Genomic DNA, 19,234 nt, shown 5'->3' with positions numbered 1-19,234 from the left:
AACTTGCATTTCCTCAATGATCAATGACGGGAGTGACATATTCTTACCTTTATTGGGCAGTCTTATATTCCCTTTAGTGAAATGCGCATTCAAGTCCTTTGTCCATTAAAACATTGGTTTGTCAAGAAAATGGGCTTTTTATTGTTGATTTGGGAGTTTTGCATACTCTGGATATAAATGTTAGTTGAGTGAGCATGTTGGAAATGCCTTCCCCCATTCCATGCCTCGGATGCTCACTCATCAGTGATATCCTGTGCTAAACAGAATCTTCATTTTAATGTAGTCCACCCACAGTCTTTTCCTTAAAGATTAGTCCTTGCGATCCTGTTTAAGATAACTTTGCTTACCGAGAACATGATGTCCTCATATTTTATTTTGTAAATATTGTTTCACCTTTTCATATGTCCTCCCTGTTGAAGGAGGCCTGTGAGCTGCTATGGAAAGCACTTTAGCTGCGCCATCCTACCTGCCTTTCCACTTCTCACTTCCGGTGAAAAGGCTACTCTCTGCTTGGTAAGTACTCATTTGCAGGAAAGGTTTCCTTATCTCTAGCTGTGATTTATTTTTTCTTTCTCTTTTACTTTTACTCAGCCTAGTATGATATGTCTGGACATGGTTCCCATTGTATGTTTTCCTGGTTGAGATTTATAATGTTTTAGAAGTTGTGACTAGAAGTCTTCAAAGTGTTTTGAAAAATTGGCAGCTAGTATTTCCTCATATATTGGTCCATTTCTCTCTCCAATTAAATATAGATATTTTTCTTGTGTTCCCCATGTCTTTTGTGCTCACATGCATTCTTTCTAAGAGAAGAAAATCTATATCTGCATCTGTCTATACCTATATATCACCTGTTTCACATCATATATATCAATCACTTATCTGTCATTAATGTCTATGTACCTATCTCTATTTTAGAATTTCTATTCTTTACTTGGATATTTTATCATCCCCCACTTTTACTAAGATATAATTGATATATCATTGTATTAGTTGGCAATATAAAATGTAATGATTATATATACATATATATACATATATATATATATATGTTGCAACATGATTACCACCATGTTAATTATCACCATGAGCTCCCATAATTACAGAACTTTTCTTCTGATGAAGACTTTTAAAATCTACTTTCTTAACAACTTTCAAATATATAATACAGTATTGTTAACTGTAGTCCCCATGCTATTACATCTCCAGAACTCACTTATCTTATAACTGGAAGTTTATATGTTGTGCCCACCTTCATCCATTTATCTCACTGTCCACCCACTGCCTCTGGCAACCACCAATTTTTTCTCTGTATTATGAGTTCAGTTTTTTAGATTCTACACACACATAACATCATATGCATTTTTCTTTATCTGACATCTTGCACTTAGCATAATGCCCTCAAAGTCCATCCATGTTGTTGCAAATGATAAGATTGCCTACTTTTTTTCAGGCTGAACAATATTTGATTGTGTATGTATGTCACAACTTCTTTATACATTCATCCCCTGATCCCCTAATGGACATGTCTTGGTCATCATAAAAAATGCTGCAATGAGCAGAGGTGCAGATATGTTTTTGACATACTGATTTCATTTCCTTCAGATATGTGCCCAGAGTGGAATGGCTGGTCCATACATGGTTCTATTTTTAAGTTTTGAGGAAACTCCATGCTACTTTCCATGGCAGCTGCACCAGTTGATATTCCCACCTGCAGACATTCCCACCAGCAGTGCACAGGGCCCCCTCCTCCACATCCACACCAGCACCTGTTACTTCTTGTCGTTTGGATGACAGCCTGCCTACCAGGTGTGAGGGGATATCTATTTGTGCTATTGACTTGAATTATCTAATGATTAAGTACTGTTGAGCATCTTTTCATATACTTGGCCATTTGTATGTCTTCTTTAGAAAAATGTCCAGTTTTCAATTGGATTATTTGGCTTTAAAACTTTTTTTGCTATTGAGTTGAAGGAGTTTTAAACATATATTCTGGATATTAACCTCTTATCAGATAAATGGTTTGCAAATCTTTTCTCCCATACTGTAGGTTGCCTTGCATTTTGCTGATGGTATCCTTTGCTGTGTAGAAGCTTTTTAGTTTGATGTTGTCCCACTTGTTTAGTTTCCCTTTTATAGCCTTTGCTGTTGTCAGATCCAAAAAATCATTGCCAAGATGGTTGTGAAAGAGTTTACAGCCTATTTTCTTCTGAGATTTTCATGGTTTCACATCTTTCTTTCATCCATTTTGAACTGATTCTTGTGTATGGTATAAGATAGGGGTCCAGTTTCATTCTTTTACTTGTTGTTATCATTTTCCTGACATCATTTATTGAAGAAACTGTCCTTCTCCCATTGTATATGTATGGCACCTTTGTTGTAAATTAATTGACCATATATGTGTGGGCTTATTTCTGGACTCTCACTAGCTCTACTGACCTCGGGGGTCTGGGTTTATGCTAATATCTGTTATTTTGAGTATGTAGTTTTACAATACAGTTTAAAGTCAGGAAGAGTGATGCCTCTAGCTTTCTTCTCTTTCTCAGAATTTATTTGGTTTTTCAGGGTCGTTTGTGACTCCATACAAATGCTAGGAATTTTTTCTATTTCTGTAAAATGTGTCATTGAAATTTTGATAAGGATTGCATTAAATCTGTAGATTGCTTTGGGCAATATAGTTATTTTAATTCTGATACATGAGCATGAAATAGCTTTTTATTTGTGTGTCTCTCAAATTTCTTCCATCAATGTCTTAATAGTTTTCAGCGTACAGATTTTTCATCTGCTTTAATTTATTCCTAGATATTTTATTCTTTTTGATGCTATTGAAGTGGGATTGGTTTCTTAGTTTCTCTTCCTGATAGTTCATTGTTAGTGTATAGAAATGCAATGGATTTTTTAATGTTGATTTTATATTCTACAACTTTACCGAGTTCATTGATTAGTTCCAACAATTTTTGGTGGAGTCTTTAGGGTTTTAGATATATTAGATAATGTCATCTACAGATAGAGACAATTTACTTCTTCCTTTCTGGTTTAGATGCCTTTTAATTATCTCTCTTGCTTAATTGTCTGGGGTGGACTCCCAGTATGTTGAATAAAGTGAGAGCAGGCACCTTGCCTTTGCCTGATCTTAGAGGAAAAGCTTTGAGCTTTTCATCATTGAGTCTGATGTTAGCTGTGGGCTTGTCATATAAGGCATTTATTATGTTGAAGTATATTCCTTCTATACTCAGGTTTAGAGTTTTCATCATAAATGGAGATTGAATTTTGTGAAATTCTTTTCCTGCCGTTTTCTAGATGATCATGTTGATTTTACCTTCATTTTGATAACATGGTGAATCACATTGTTGTGCAGATGTTAAACTATCCTTGCATCCTGGAATGAATCCCATTTGATCATGGTTTGCATTGTCCTTTTAATTTATTGTTGACTTTGGTTTGCTAATCTTTTGTTGAGGATTTTGTGCCTTTTTCATCAGGGGTATTGGCCTGTATTTTTTTTCTTTTTTCCTTATAGTGTCCTTGCTTGGTTCTGGTGTCAGGGTCTGCTGGCCTCATAAAATGAATGTGAAAGTGTTTCCTCCTTTTCTATTCCTCAGAAGAATTTGAGGATTGGTGTTAATCTTCCTTTCATGCATGGTAGAATTCACCAGTGAAGCATATGGTCCTGGAATTTTTCTTGTTAGAAGGCTTTTGATTATGGATTCAATCTCTTTAGTAATATTTGGTCAGTTTAGATTTTCTATTTCTTCATGAGTAAATCTCGATAGGTTTTGTTTCTAGGATCTATCCATTTCTTCTAGGTTCTTCCAATGTGTTGCCGTATAATTGTTCACTGAAGTCCGTTATGGCCCTGGAGAATCACCTCTCGTGGGAGACATGCCCTAGGGTGACCCTCCAGGGGTCACACCCTTGTGAAGCCCCTGCCCATGAGTGGGCAGAGCCGGTGACTCACTCTTAACCAGTAGAACAGGCAAAGGTGACAGGGTGTCACTCCCATGAGGAGGTGATGCGTGTAAGGCTTGTCAGACGTGAGTGAGAGAAAGCAACCGCTTGCAGGCTTTGAAGGAGTGACCTGCTGGGCATGAGGGTCACAGGACAAGGGCCTGGGATGAGCTGGGAGCTAGAATGTTCCCTGACCAAGGCCAGAAGAACAGCAGGGGCCTGCACCCACAGCTGAAGGATGTGAATTTTTCCGACAGCCTGGGGGAGCCTGGGAGCAGACCTTTCCTGTGCTAAGCCTTTGCTGATAATACAGCCCCAGGAGTCACTTGGACTTGCTGCCTCAGGAAAACTTGAGTACAAGACTCAGCCAAGCTGTGTCTAAACTCTTTACCCAAAGAAATGGTGAGATAATAAATGTGTAATATTTTAACCTGAAAGTTTGTGGTATTTGTTATGCAGCAATAGAAAACTGAGATAACCCTCTTGCAGTTTATTACATAATGTATACACAAGTGTTCCTCTGTTCTTGTACACTTATCTACTCAAACACTATTAAATATATATGTGAAAATTAACTTTAGGTTTTACATTTTTCATTGCCTGGATGTTTAGTGAACACTATTACAATGATTTGCTAGTAAAATGATCCATTTTCATAGCTTACCCTGAACAAATCAGCTGCATCTGTTTAAAGCCTGTATGTGACCTCTGACGTTTCAGCCACAAGCGCTTCTGTTACTGTTGCCCCTTGTCCTTCAGTTTTGATACTTTGGGTCTTTTCTCCTTGTGTCTTGGCGTGACTGGCACTTTTTTATTGAAAGCCAAACACTGTTCAGAAAAACTATAGACATAATTCTTCCATTCATGATGGAGCAACTAGAAATGGAGACAATGTATGAAGCAAATGTTTTATGATACTGGGCACCAGGCAAGATGAGACTGTCTCCCCTAAAGGGCAGCAAATGTGAGGGGCCTCAGCATGCAGGCTGTGTTAACGCATCTGCCTCGTAGCAGGAAGAGGCAAGAGCCATGGAGGGTGACGGCCTGACTTAGCTGAGACAGACGTGGGGCTCAGGGAGGGAAGCAGCTGAGATTTGCACAGTGGAGTGCTAGTAAAAACAAGAGCTCTGCAGAGAAAATATTCTTGGATCATGCACAGGGTGGTCCTTGAAACTTTAACTGGATACAAGATACTAAGCTGCATGTATGTGGGTTGAAGTCCATGAGACCAGGCAAAGAAGAGATCACACAAAACTAGGAGACAAATTCGATTTCCAGCAATGAGGACAAATTCATGGTATTTAGAGGCAGGAGTTTTAAATTGCCAATAAAAATATGTTTAGAGATTTTTAAGAAAATATGAATATTGTAACACATGAAAATATGAGAGATGATCAAATTTTTGGAGCCAAAAAACATAATATCGATAATGTAAAAAAAAAAACCTGTATGAGAAAAAAAACTACAAATCTATAGTTTGAAGAGCTCAATGAAAAGTAGGTAAATTGAAAGAAAAGTACAACAAAGCATACTATGAAACTACTGAAAGTAACTGATAAATTAAAAACCTTAGAGGCAGAAAAAAAGACAAAAGGAAGCATATTGCTCCAACAGTTACAAAGGTTATAATGATTATTGATGACCTCTGTCAGGAATGATTCAAGTTAGTGGAAAATGATATCTAAAATGTTAAAAAATTTATATAGAGAATTATATTTAGAATTTTTTTGACAAAACTATTCCTTCAAAAATGAAGGCAACATGAAGACATTTTTAATCAAAAATTAGGAATCCATGTGAACGTATTTGCCACTACCAGACCCACACAATGTAAAATGCTAAAGGGACTTCTTAAGCCCAGAGGAAAATTACAATAGAAACTTCGGTCTAACAAATAAATGCAGAGCTCTGGAAATACGCCCAGAGGAAAATTACAATAGAAACTTCAGTCTAACAAATAAATGAAGAGCTCTGGAAATACTAAGTGTGTGTGAAAATATATTTAAAATATATTTAAAATGTGTTTCTCAAAGATGGTTTCCTTGAGAGATTATTAATTTTTTTTTAGAGAAAAAATATGAGGGCATCTCTCATATTTATTGATCAATGGTTGTTAACAACAATAAAATTCTGTATAGGGGACTCTATGCACAATCAAGAATCAAACCCTAGCCTAATTCTCAACAGTCTCCAATCTTCTGAAGCATAACAAACAAGTTCTTACATGGTGAACAAGTTCTTACATAGTGAATAAGTTCTTACATGGTGAACAGTACAAGGGCAGCCATCACAGAAACTTTCAGTTTTGATCACGCATCATGAACTATAAACAATCAAGTCAGATATGATTATTCATTTGATTTTTATACTTGATTTATATGTGAATCTCACATTTCTCCCTTATTACTGTTGTTATTATTTTTTAATAAAATGCTGAAGTGGTAGTTAGATGTAAGATAAAGGTAGAAAACATAATTTAGTTCTGTAAGAGAGCAAATGTTGATGATCAGGTGTGTGCCTGTAGACTATGTGTTAATCCAAGCTAGACCAGGGGAATAAAACATCCACAGATGCAGAAGATTTCTCTCAAAACAGGGGGGGTGAGGTTCTAAGCCTCACCTCTGTTGATCCCCAATTTCTCATCAGATGGCCCCCCTGCGACTGTGCCTGTCTTAGGTTGTTCCTCTCTTGAGGAATCTTACCTGTCTCTGGCTAACCAGTCATCTTCCGGGGCCATACAGGGAAATGTAAAGTTGGTAAGTGAGAGAAAAGCAATATTCTTTGAAAAGGTTAGCTTTTTACTTCTTTGCAGATTTATGCTCTGTGGCTTCTATGCCCAGCATTTGTCTTGAGGTGTCTTTACCACTTGGAAGAATTATGATACTTGGTAATTTTCTAAATGAGGCACAAATTCTACAAAAGGGCTGTAATTAGAAAGGAAGAAGAAAAGCTGTAGAAGTAGCAGATGAAAGAAAACATGGGAAGATTGATTAATTCTTTGACATATCTTCTTGTGGAATAACTTCAGCATGTATAGGTTTTAACAAACTACTAATTAAATTGCATACACACATTAACATAATAGGAATACAGCTACATAAAAAAAGCAGACTTACAATTACCAGCCATATCCAGTAAAACCAAGAAAACCAGTTAGGTACCCTAGGCATTTGTGATAACTTATCAATGATATGATGGATATTGTCTAACTGAATTTGAATAGTTTGAGAAAAATCAGACAAATTAAAACAACACATTCCTGGGAACTGTTCACATACCATATGTTCTTTTAACAGTAGATAGAGCATAGTCCGCACCATTTGGAGCACTGCAACTTGCACTTCTCCTAATTCTTGGTTGAGTTCTGACAGTATAGATCCAGTCACATTTGTTGTTTTACTGTATTCATAGGCCAGCTTAGATATCTCCTTCTTCATTCCAATGACAAGTCCAGGAACCGGCTGGATGAATGCAGCTACAACTGCCACAGTGCCAGGATCTTTGTTGAAGTTTTTTGATGGTCATCTTCTGGAATGACTCTTCAAGGGGATGTTGATGTTGGAAGTTCTTCTTCATATCATATCTTAATTCATTTTCTGGGTAGCCAAATGAGGCTTTGTTCCTCTGTATGAACACAAGCAAACCCTTTGCCCACCCTTTGATATGACTTTTATACCATTTTGAATTACCTATTGGAGACCACCACACGGGAACTGCTTTTTTTCTTAGGAGAAAGGAATATTATCAGAAAAATGTACTTCCATAGCTGATCATCTGACATCCTTTAAAAGATCAAAATTAAGGATATGTAAAGTGTGCATTAATCATTGATTTGCAGTTAGTGTATCCTATAAGGGAGTAATCGTCCTTTCCTTTCTCTTTTATTTTGTTATCATTTATCTACAATTACCTGAAGAATATTTGTTTACTAGGCTCTCCCCTACAGCAAGTCCCCCCACACAAACCTCATTACAGTCACTGTCCATCAGCATAGCAAAATGTTGTAGAAACACTCGTCTTCTCTGTTGAACAGCCCTCCCCTTTCTCCCACCACCCACATTATGCATGTTAATCATAATACCCCCTTTCTTCTTCCAACACTGTATCCCTCATTATCCACCCATCCTTCCCTGTCCCTTTCCCTTTGGTACCTGTTAGTCCATTCTTGGGATCTGTGATTCTGCTGTTGTTTTGTTCCTTCAGTTTTTCCTTTGTTTTTATACTCCACAGATGAGTGAAATCATTTGGTATTTCTCTTTCTCTGCTTTGCTTATTTCACTGATCATAATACCCTCTATCTCCATCCATGTTTTTGCAAATGGTAGGATTTGTTTTCTTCTTATGGCTGAGTAATATTCCATTGTGTATATGTACCACATCTTCTTTATCCATTCATCTACTGATGCACACTTAGGTTGCTTCCAAAACTTGGCTATTGCAAATAGTGCTGCAATAAACTTAGGGGTGCGTCTTTCTTTTTCAAACTGGAGTGCTGCATTCTTAGGGTAAATTCCTAGAAGTGGAATTCCTGGGTCAAATAGTAAGTCTATTTTAAGCATTTTGAGGAACCTCCATACTGATTTCCACAATGGTTGGACTAATTTACATTCCCACCAGCAGTGAAGGAGGGTTCCCCTTTCTTCACAACCTCGCCAACATTTGTTGTTGTTTGTCTTTTGGATGGTAGCCATTCTTACTGCTGTGAGGTGATATCTCATTGTGGTTTTAATTTGCATTTCTCTGATAACTAGCGATGTGGAGCATCTTTTCATGTGTCTGTTGGCCATCTGTATTTCTTTTTTGGAGAACTGTCTGTTCAGTTCCTCTGCCTATTTTTTAGTTGGATTCTTTGTTTCTTGTTTGTTGAGGTGGGTGAGCTCTTTATATCTTTTGGATGTCAAGCTTTTATCAGATCTGTCATTTATAAATATATTATCCTATACTGTAGGATACCTTTTTGTTCTATTGATAGTGTTTTTCGCTGTACAGAAGCTTTTCAGCTTAATATAGTCCCACTTGTTCATTTTTGCTTTTTTTTCCCTTGCCCAGGGAGATATGTTCAAGATGAGGTCACTCATGTTTATGTCTAAGAGATTTTTACCTATGTTTTGTTCTAAGAGTTTTATGGTTTCATGACTTATATTCAGGTCTTTGATCCATTTCGAATTTACTTTTGTGTATGGGGTTAGACAATGGTCCAACTTCATTCCCTTTGATGTAGCTGTCCAGTTTTTCCAGCACTGTCTGTTGAAGGGACTGTCATTTCCCCATTGTATGTCCATGGCTCCTTTATCAAATATTAATTGACCATATATGTCTGGGTTAATGTCTGGAGTCTTAAATCTGTTCCACTGGTCTGTGGCTCTGTTCTTGTGCCAGTACAAAATTGTCTTGATTACAATGGCTTTGTTGTAGATCTTGAAGTTGGGGAGTGAGATCCCCCCTACTTTATTCTTCTTTCTCAGTATTGCTTTGGCTATTCGGGGTCTTTGGTGGTTCCATATGAATTTTTGAATTATTTGTTCCAGTTCGTTGAAGAATGTTTCTGGTAGTTTCATAGGGATTGCATCAAATCTGTATATTGCTTTGGGCAGGATGGCCATTTTGACGATATTAATTCTTACTAGCCATGATCATGGGATGCGTTTCCATCTGTCAGTGTCCCCTTTAATTTATCTTAAGAGTGTCTTGTAGTTTTCAGGGTATAGGTCTTTCACTTCTTTGGTTAGGTTTATTCCTAGGTATTTTATTCTTTTTGATGCAGTTGTGAATGGAGTTGTTTTCCTGATTTCTCTTTCTATTGGTTCATTGTGATTGTATAGGAAAGCCACAGATTTCTGTGTGTTAATTTTGTATCCTGCAACTGTGCTGTATTCCGATATCAGTTCCAGTAGTTTTGGAGTGGAGTCTTTAGGGTTTCTTATGTACAATATCATATCATCTGCAAATAGTGATAGTTTCACTTCTTCTTTAAAAACTGGATTCCTTGCATTTCTTTGTTTTATCTAACTGCCGTGGCTAGGACCTCCAGTACTATGTTGAATATCAGTAGGGATAGAGGGCATCCCTGTCTTCTTCCCGATCTAAGAGGAAAAACTTTCAGCTTCTCGTTGTTCAGTATCATGTTGGCTCTGGGTTTATCATAAATGACCTTTATTATGTTGAAGTACTTGCCCTTTATACCCATTTTGCTGAGAGTTTTTATCATGAATGGATGCTTAATTTTGTCAAATACTTTTTCAACGTATATGGAGATGATCATGTGATTTTTGTCCTTTTTGTTGATGTGGTGGATGATGTTGATGGATTTTCAAATGTTGTACCATCCTTGCATCCCTGGGATAAATCCCACTTGGTCATGGTGTATGATCCTTTTGATGTATTTTTTTATTTGGTTTGCTAATATTTTGTCGAGTATTTTTGCAACTATGTTCATCAGGGATAGTGTTCTGTAGTTTTCTTTTTTGTTCGGCTCTTTGCCTCGTTTCAGTATTAGGGTGATGTTGACTTCATAGAATGAGTTTGGGAGTATTCCCTCCTCTTCTATTTTTTGGAAAACTTTTAAGGAGAATGGGTATTATGTCTTCTCTGATAAAATTCTGAGGTAAATCCATCTGGCCCGGGATTTTGTTCTTTGGTAGTTTCTTGATTACCGCTTCAATTTGTTTTTTTTAACATTATTTTTCTTCCTTGGTCAGTCTTGGAAGGTTGTATTTTTCTAGGAATTTTCCCATTTCCTCTAGGTTTTCCAGCTTTTTAGCATATAGGTTTTCATAGTAGTCTTTAATGATTGGGATTTCTGTGGAGTCTGTCATGATTTTTCCATTCTTGTTTCTGATTCTGTTGATGTATGTTGATTCTCTTTTTCTCTTAATAAGTTTGGCTAGAGGCTTCTCTATTTTGTTTATTTTCTCAAAGAACCAGCTCTTGGTTTCATCGATTTTTTCTATTGTTTTATTCTTCTCAATTTTGTTTATTTCTTCTCTGATCTTTATTATGTCCCTTCTTCTGCTGACTTTAAGCCTCATTTGTTCTTCTTTATCCACTTTTGATAATTGTGATGTTAGACTGTTCATTTGGGATTGTTCTTCCTTCTTTAAGTATGCCTGGATTGCTATATACTTTCCTCCTAAGACTGCTTTTGCTGCGTCCCACAGAAGTTGGGGCTTTATGCTGTTGTTGTCATTTGTTTCCATGTATTGTTGGATCTCCATTTTAATTTGGTGGTTGATCCGTTCATTATTTCAGAGCATGTTGTTAAGCCTCCATGTGTTTGTGAGCATTTTTGATTTCTTTGTACTATTTCTAGTTTTATACCTTTGTAGTCTGAAAAGTTGGTTGGTAGAATTTCAATCTTTTGGAATTTACTTAGGCTCTTTTTGTGGTCTAGTATGTGGTCTATTAGGGAGAATGTTCCATGTGCACTTGAGAAGAATTTGTATCCTGCTGCTTTTGGATGTAGAGTTCTGTAGATGTCTATTAGGCCCACCTGTTCTAGTGTGTTCTTCAGTGCCTCCATGTCCTTACTTGTTTTCTGTCTGGTGGATCTATCCTTTGGAGTGAGTGGTGTGTTGAAGTCTCCTTTATTCTATTCTATTTCCTCCTTTAGTTCTGTTAGTATTTTTTTCACATATGCTGGTGCTCCTGTGTTGGGTGCATATATATTTAGAATGGTCATATCCTCTTGTTGGACTGAGCCCTTTATCATTATGTAAGGTCCTTCTTTATCTCTTTTTACTTTCTTTGTTTTGACATTTATTTTGTCTGACACTAGTATTGTAATACCTGGTTTTTTCTCCCTGTTATTTACATGAAATATCTTTTTCCATCCCTTCACTTTTAGTCTGTGTATGTCTTTGGGTTTCAGGTGAGTTTCTTGTAAGCAGCATATAGATGGGTCTTGCTTTTTTATCCATTCTGTTATTCTGTGTCTTTTGATTGGTGCATTCAGTCCATTTACATTTAGGATGACTATTGAAAGATATGTACTTATTGCCATTGCAGGCTTTAGATTTGTGGTTACCAAAGGTTCAAGGTTCGCTTCTTTAGTATCTTACTGTCTAACTTAACTTGCTTATTAAGCTGTTATAAACACTATCTGGTGATTCTTTATTTCTCTCCATTCTTATTCCTCCTCCTCCATTCTTTATATGTTGGTTGTTCTATTCTGTGCTCTTTTGTGTTTCCTTTTATCCTTTTATCTCTCTGTGCATCAGCTTCTATGCATTCCTGTTCTCTATTCCATCAATGGTTTCTATTCCATCAATGGCCTCTTGCATCTTATCCATTCTGCTTATAAATCCTTCCAGAGATTGTTTTGTTTCGGTAATCTCCCTCCAGATGTCATCCCTTAGCTCTTGTATATTTCTCTGCTTTAAAAACCTGTCCATTTATTACTTATATATTACAAATCCCCATGTTAAGTGTGCAATTAAATGATTTTTAGCAAATTAAATAGTTGTACAACCATAGCTATAGTCCAGTTTTAGATCCCTTACATCACCCCAGAAAGATCTGTCATGACTGTTTGCATTAATCATTACTGAGATAATTTACATTCTTTTTTTCTTTGAAATCTGCTGTACACATTTTACACTTTCAGGACATTTCAACTTGGACTAGTCACACTTCAAGTGCAAAATAGTCTCATGTGGTTACTGGATAACATACTGGCCAGTCGCGGTGTGCAGTAAAACTTAGTGGCCCCCTGGCAATGGAGGTTTGAGCAGCAGATCTGCCTGAAGATTGTCTTATAGAATCGATATCATATTTTATAAAGGTTTTGAACTCTGCTTTCATAATCATCTTGCATTATTCAGGTCTTTACTCCCCTTGCCAGGATGCCACTGGTAGTTCTTGACTCTGGGAATGGGCTTGCTGCTTATGCAGTCCACTGGACCCACTGAGCCTTAAGGTGTGGGCCAACACGCTGATGCTATTGCCTCTGGGCCTGAGGTCCCTTTTCCAGGTCTTGTCAGCACGAGTTTTTCCAGCAAGTGGCTGGTACTTCCAATAAGATCTTGTGCAACCTCTGAGAAACAAATATTTTCTCTTGCAATTTCCGAACATTCCCCTTTATTCCTATGTCTTGCTTGACAGGATGCCATATTAAATGCAGAGCTTCCCTGGGAGGCACTTTATACTGGGAAAGTGGGGGACTAGCCCCAGGTTCTTGACTCTTCTATAGCTATCTCAGCACTGCTGCTAAGCCCAAGCCATCAGTTTGATTCACTAAGGGGAAGAAAGTGATGGAGCTGGTATCCCAGAGCATCACCTTTTCTTCTTGCCATACCAGTGGAAAGGCATCACACAGCATTAGTCGCTATGGAAATGAAAATTAAACCACAGTGACCCCCCTGCAAGCACACAGCAATGGCCATACTCAGGAAAATTCAAAACCACATGCTACCAAGGTTGTAGAGGAATTGGAGGCCCTAACCTTTGTTGTGGAAATGTAAAATGTGCAGCCTGCATACAACAGCTTGGTGTTTCTTCATAATATATAATACAATTACCTAATTGTGGGTTAACACCCATTCCTAGATAAATACCCCAAAGAAATGAAAATGCTGCTCAAACAGAAACTGGCCCGTGAGTTCTTGGAAGCACTGCTCACCACAACAAACAGTTAGAAACTACTCAAATGCCCATCAAGAAATAAATGGATGAACAAAACAGGGTTGACCCATAAACTGCATTATTCTGCCAAATACAGAAATAAAGAAAAATGGTCCAAAGCTGCATTGAAAACAGTGTAGGGGGTGTTAGAAACTCGAACATAGAATTAACATATTTAGCAATTCAATTGCAGGGCATTTGCCCAAGTGACACGAAAGCAGGGACTTGGATATTTGCACACCCATGTTCACAGCTGCATGATTCACAACATCCAAAAGGTGGAGACGACCTGGGTGTCCACAGACAAACAAATGAACAAAATGTGTTCTCTACACAGTGAACTAAACAAGGGAGTCCTGGCACCTGCTGCACAGATGGACCCCAAAGCCATTATGCTCAATGAAATGCACCCCTCAAAGAGGACAAATACAATGTGATCCCATTTATGTGAGATCCCGGAGAGTCCAACTGAGGGAAAGTCTCAGGAACAGTTCCAGAAAAAGGAAACTGCATCAAGACAGAAAGATGTGTGCACACACCTGGGGCGTGTGGTGACAGCTGCGATTGGATTATCATGTGGAGATCCTCATACTTCCCTCATTTGGGGTCAGGTGGTGGTTCCCTGGGAATGTGTCCCTGTTTGGAGTAGATGCTCCAGAATTTTGTGTGAATTGGCAACTGTGGTAAAGTGAGGTGCTGGGGAATTCAGTATAAAGAGAATTTGTACTGACACTGCAAGTTTTCTGTATGCTTGAAATTGCGGGAAAGTAAATTACTTTGCAAAATAACCATGAGAAAATCAGAGCAGTCATCAATCACACCGCATCAACAGGGGCCAAGCCTCCACATCCAGTTCACTGGAAGGGGGCGCTACTCACCTTGTAGGGGTCCAGGAGTCATTAGAAGGCACATGGGAGGATCCCCTGTAGCCACTGGGCCTTGGGACGACCTGCTGTACAAACAGTGTCATTTTAGAATTCCAATTTCTCACACCACTCCACCAAAGACCTGTTGGAACTAAAAATGAATTCAAAAAAGTTGTAAGAGACAAAACCCAACATATAAAAGAAGGTTGCTTGTATTCACTAATAACCAACCATTGGAGAGATTAAGAAAGCAATGCCCTTTAAAACTGCATCATAAAGTATAAAGTGTTGTGGGTAAAATTGCAGTATTTCCAGGATCTCTTGCCTGGCCTCAGTGCATCTCCTTATCAGTAGGTGTTTCCAATGGGGTGGAGAGAAGTAGTCCAGCTCCATATAAATGGGTAATTACAAGGGTGAGGGAGGGCATACCTGGACTGGAGAAGTTGGGTGGGGCCCCTTCTTCTGCAGCCAGGTTGTGAGAGACACTGGCGAGCAGAAGTGTATGGCTGCTAGTAAGTAATAAACTGGTTTCTCCCAGTTTATTTCTCCCTTTGATTTTGGTTCAAAGGTACTTTGCCCCGGAATTTTCCCCGGAAGTTTACAAGTACCTAAGAACAAACTTCACCAAGGGCGCAGAGGCCTGAGCTCTGAAAACTGTGGACACTGAGGACACGGACGGGAAGAGTTAGGTTATTACAAGTCCCCTCCGCCCACAGCACCGTGAAGACTCCGTGCCACCCCCACCGATACTCCGTCGCACTCCTCACAGAAGCAGACCAAACACCCCGCAGTCTGGATGGAACCTCACAGGACCTAATCCCCACGGCCGTCCTGGGAAAGCAGAGCCGGGGCGTCGCACCCTGACCTCCCACTACACCGAGATGCTGCGTGGCGGCAGAGCAGATGCGGGTGTGGAAACAGGACACGGGGCGCCCTCTGTCCCCCAAATACGCTCTGCCCGAGAAGCCGGCCACGAGGCCCAGGCCCAGGCCGCCGGTGGGGGCCGCCCTCGGGAAGCCGGTCTGGATCAGCGCCGCGCTGTACCCCGGGGGCCTCCCAGGCGGCCGCCACCCCGGGGACCCTTCCCAGCAAACCGCCTGGTGTGCTTGCCGCACAGCAAGAGCTGCGCCCCCGCTGAGTGGGCCGCTTTTCAGCAGCCAAGTCCCCTCCGCCCCCATTCCCGTCTCAGAGCCTCTCTTCAGAAAGGACGCCTGGAGCCGAAGGGCGTCCCGCAGGTGCGGCCAATCCACCCGCCCCAGCCCTGCCGCGCCCCGGCCCGGACTCACCCGTGCCCTGAACTCGCCCCCAACTCCGCGAAGACCCCGTTCCCCACGGCGGGCCCTCCTCCCCGCGCCCCTGGAGGGGAGGGCTCGGCAGGCGGCACACGGGGAGCCTCTCTCTCCTTCCTGTCCCGCGGCTCCCGAGGAAACCGAGTTGTCACTGCCAACGCAACTCGCGGGGTCCCGGGGCCGCCGCGGAGCCGGAGGAATCCTGGCTCCCGTCAGCGCGAGGAGGAGAGTCCCGGGGCCTGACCGCGCATGCGCCTCGCGGGTCCACAAAGAGAGCAAAGGCCCCGCCTGCGGGCCACGGTGGGCGGTGCAGGAGGAGCGGCCACAGCCCCGGGGCCGTGGCGCCCCCGCGTGGCTAAAATGATGAACCACAAATCTTTGGAAATTCAAAACCCAGTGGGCACGAATTTCCTCTCTTCTCCAACCAATTTGTTGGAGACCATACACAATGAAATGAAGGTAGACACAAGCTTTACAACTTAAACCAAAATTCACTCACAATCCACCATAGGCAAATTTTAAATGCAAAATTATAAAATTATAGGAAAAAGCAAGAAAATCTACACAGCCTTGCTGATGACTTTTAACACCCAACACCAAAAGCCTATCCATGGAAAACAATAAATCACGTGGGCTTTATAGAATTAAAATTTCTACTCTAAAAGATCTTGTTCAGAGAACCCAAACACAAGACTCACAATGGGGAAAAATATTTGCAAAATACACATTTGATAAGGGATTTGTACTCGATGCACAAAAATCCATGAAACAGAAAAGAACCATTAAAAGATATTTTACTATTGAAAAGATAAGTCTCACCTTACTATCCAAGAATTCTGTCACTGGTATTTAGACAACTGCTCTGAAAAACTATGTCCCAACAAATTCCACCATATGATTTTCACAGTAACTCTATTCAGAAAGGCTAAAAACTTGTGCTCTCCAAACAACATATTTTGAGACACTGGTATGACCTATTATTAACTCCGTTTTTATTCCCTCCCCTTTCTTAGGTGAATGGAGGGGTGAGGCTGAAAATCCCAAGCTTCTAATCATGGCCTGGGCTTTCTGCCTGTCAGACACCCGAGCAGAGCCCATCCAGAACCACCTACTTAGTATAGAAGACACTGCTATTACCCAGGAAATTCCCAGGGCTTTAGGAGCCCAGGGTCAGCAATGAGACATAGACCGATATATGTTTTCTGTTGTATTTCTGTGTTCACGGTGGCACATCCCAGGAAGAGTGTCAGGAAGTTCTGCTGCCACTATCCCATGATGAGAAGGATTTACTGTAAGACCCAATGGCCTTATTCCGGTCTGCGCTTCGCCCCTGTGAGGAGACGAAGGCCACGGCAGATCGATGCAACAAGCAAGAGGTTTATTATTCCAGCTAGCTGGGGTCCAAGTGTCTGCCCAACACACCGGGTTTCAAGAAGGACCCCGAGCACTCAGAACTAAGGGTTTATATAGTATTTTCAAAGTACTTAACCCATAGTAATTTCCCATAGCTATACATTATTCCTGCAAGACATACATCCTGGGGTTAGACAGGATAAGACCATTCTTCAATTGTCAGGGTGGACATATATCCTGGGGTTAGGCAAGAGCAGGATAAGACCATTCCTCAATTGTCAGGGTGGTTCCGCATGATAAGCTTGGTATGTAGGATTTACTGACCAAGGCTAACTGACCAAAGGTCACCGCTGCCTGATTCCAGTGCTCATGATTGATTAACTTATTTTTCAAAGCCTTACCCAGTTCCAGTTTTTCTTTTTAAGTCACACACACACACACACTCAGAAAATGGCTTCTAGGCCCTTAAGATGGCTACTCTTTTGCTAACGTATTTCTGTTCTTACATTCCCCTCTTCTTCTTGTACCTATTTCAATCATGAAACTAGGACTCATCTGTTTGGTCAACTCTCTGATAGTTCTGTCTCAACGCCATGACTTGCACGGTGCTAATACGTTCTTTGATAAAGGTAACTAGGTGGTTTAGGACGCAGGGGCCAAAAGTTAGAATCAATATTAAGATTACTAGTGGCCCTACTAGAGTATTGATGAGGGTAGTGAACCATGGCGAGGAGTTAAACCAGGACTCAAACCACCCTTGGTTTTGTTCTCTTTCTCTTTTCCTTTTAGCTAACCCTTCTCTAACTTTGGCCATGGAGTCTTTTACTACTTCTGAATGATCTACGTAGAAGCAACATTCTTCTTTAAGGGCAGCGCACAGTCTGCCTTGTTGGAGGAATAATATGTCTAACCCTCTTCTATTTTGCAGGACTACTTCTGATAAAGAAGTTAAAGAGTCTTGCAGGGTGGATATGGATTTCTCTGTTTCTTCTAAATCTGCATCTATGGCTTCTGTGAGACTGTGGTAATGCTGGTTCTGGAGAACTAGTGAGGATGCTCCTGTGGCTACCCCTGCTGCCCCTAGGCCAAGGCCTAGTAAGAGAGAGATAGTCAGACTCACGGGTTCTTGTTTGACTCGGGGCGAAGACTGGCTTAGTTGCGACAGGACTTCGTCATAAGGATGGTAAATAAGGCAGGGTATTAACTGTACTAGAACACAAAATCAGACGTTTCTCTTAACTTCTGGGAATGAACACATGGAGTGACTCTGGTTTGGCAGGCCCACCACCCGTTAGATGGGGGAATATAATAAGTTGGGGTGGTGCTTATTACTTCCGTCTTGTTGCAGAGGGAGGTGTAAGTTTTGGGAACTTTCCCAGTGCAGGTTCCTTGCCCACTTACAGAGGATAAAGTAAGTCTTGGTCCTTTCTGCTGCCATCTACACTGGGAGGGGTCAGAAGACTGGTTGAGAGCATTAACAAACGCTATACCTTCGTAGTAATGGGGAGCAACATCATAGCATAGCCAGCAGGAGCGAGTCAGCTCAGGACGGGAATTGTTGATAACTTGGAAAGTGCCTCTGATTAGACTAAGAAGCCGGGATGGCTGACTTGCTATAGCGGGGGCTGGTGTCCAAGCTGGGCTCAACAGGCTCTGGGGAAGGGACTTAGGGGGCTGTGTCGCCTTCAGGGGCTGCCTAGGGGTTTTGGGTGCTTCGGGTTTCAATAATTTATTTGGACCTAAGGCTATCTCAACTATTGGCTCAACTTTTCATTTGACTTGGATAAGGGTTCCAAAAGGGGGGCTCTGGTAGAGATATAGGCCCCAGATTAACCCCGTCTGCCATCAGGTGTCCTTTTTTCCCTTGTTCTGTGAACTGGAGCCTGAGCAGATTACAGTCTGAGCTGTACGTGGATCGGGTGCGTGGTTTAACAAACGAGAGAGTGATGAGCTGGGGAGTTACTTGCCACTTCCACTCCCCGTCATTGGTGGAAACACAATTCCAGCGTGCACAGTATCGGGGCTCGGCCCCTCCGCACTGCTGCTTCTCTGGCCCTGTTCGAAACCCCGGGCACGCATAGAACCCATTTCAACTCACAGGGACTCTGCGCTGCTTTTCTCCCCAGTCTCCCCCTCCCATTCCAACTGGACAGAACTGAGGGG

This window comes from Manis pentadactyla (genome assembly GCF_030020395.1).
Source record: "Manis pentadactyla isolate mManPen7 chromosome Y unlocalized genomic scaffold, mManPen7.hap1 SUPER_Y_unloc_3, whole genome shotgun sequence".
Taxonomy (NCBI): Eukaryota; Metazoa; Chordata; class Mammalia; order Pholidota; family Manidae; genus Manis; species Manis pentadactyla.
The sequence above is the reverse complement of the archived record's forward strand: the minus strand, read 5'-3'. Positions refer to the sequence as shown.